Source organism: Geospiza fortis, unplaced genomic scaffold (genome assembly GCF_000277835.1).
Source record: "Geospiza fortis unplaced genomic scaffold, GeoFor_1.0 scaffold27, whole genome shotgun sequence".
Lineage (NCBI taxonomy): Eukaryota > Metazoa > Chordata > Aves > Passeriformes > Thraupidae > Geospiza > Geospiza fortis.
Window position 1 is genome coordinate 349131 of NW_005054329.1, and position 1724 is coordinate 350854.

Genomic DNA, 1724 nt, shown 5'->3' on the forward strand with positions numbered 1-1724 from the left:
ATGAGGCCTTTCACCTCAGCTCACACTGGGGCTCACACCCAGCCCTGCTCGGGGCTGCCTAGGCACTCAGGGCCTTCATGCCATCACTGCCAAGAGATGACTAAATTGTTCAGGTTGGAAAAACCCTCTAAGACCATGGGGACCAATCGTTCCCCCCACACTGCCAAGGCCATCACTAACCATGGGGATGGGGATTCCACCACTGCCCTGGGCACCTTGTGCCTGATGATCCACCCTTTCTGTGAAGACATTTCCCTATTATCTAACCCAAGTCTGCCCTGGAGGGCTCTGCAAGCCCACCTGCCAGCCCGGTGTGATGTGCAGGGGCTCTCAGCCGTGCCCAGGCTGCCTGGGGGCTGGCTGTACCCAACAGCTTGGCCCCACACTCAGCCCAGCACAACTGCTGTGCACTCAGGAGCCTCCTGCTCTGAGCCAGCCTGGGACACACGAGATGAAAAGGTCTACAAACACCAGAACGCTTTTCTCATTGTGAATCCCAAACCATAATTCTTCACTTCGGAGTTTGTAATAAAAATCCAACTGCAAAGTGCTTGCAATTGGTGTAAAAATCTGTAAATCACAAAAGAAAAAGAACTAGGCTAGGTTTCTCAGGAGTAATGAGTAATGGATTGTCAACCTCAGTTCAGACCAGTGCTAAAAATCTTTTTAACTAATGCATTAACTCTTTCACTGCTCCTGCAGATAAAAGCATTGGGGTCACAAGATGTTACAATTTCAACATCCTGTTCCAATTCATCCAGAAATATTGTAGGTGCTTTTAGGACCCCTTCTGCAGAGCGAGATTTTACATTCAGAGTTGCTGAGAACATTAATTAATTAATTGTTGGAGTATTGCAGAAGACACAGGGAACTCACGTGCCTATGTAAAAAAGTCTGCCAAAAGACATCAAATAAAGAAGACATGATAAAGGGAAAGGAATTGCTGGTAATTTCTCATAACAAGACTCACAGCCTGCAAAATGCAGTTCTTGCACAGAGGCTAAAAAAATTAAACATACTGGCCCTGATTCAATGCTTTTTGCTCAAACAGTGCTGTCACAGGACTCCTCAAACTCCTGCAGTACTCTCCAAGATGTCTTTCTGTGTGCTACTGAGATAAACACCCACAAGGGAGAGAACTCCAGTACCCAAGTGCTGCGCACCACCCCAGAGCCTGCTGGACCAAGCCCCAAACAGGGCTGGGCCACAGCCAGAGCAGAGCTCACCCCGAGAGCTCTGTGTGTGCACAGAGAGCACTTCTGAGCGCCCCAGGAGCGCTCCTCTGCCCCGCTGCTCCCCCAAAACCTCGTGGGGCTTTGATGGGAGTCTGTCCCTAGCACTAACTATCTTACAGTTTGTAGGTCTGAAGAGCACTGGCGCTGCCGTTGTCCAGGCAGGTGCAGAGGCAGCTGCCCCGGCTGTCACCAAGGGCCAGACCCGGGCGGCAGGGTAACTTCACACCTCCCACCTGCACCCTCCAGCATCACAGCCCTGGTGCAACACACGGGGGATCTGAAAGGGAACAGCATCACCCAGCCCATCCCTGCCATTGCAGACAGGCACCCCAGCACGGGCAGGGCCGGTACCGGTGACACCGCGCAGTGCAGCACGGGCTGGGCCGGTACCGGTGACACCGCCCATCGCAGCACGGGCCGGGCCGGTACCGGTGACTCTGCCATCGCAGCGTGGGCTGGGCCGGTACCGGTGACCACGCCCACCTGACC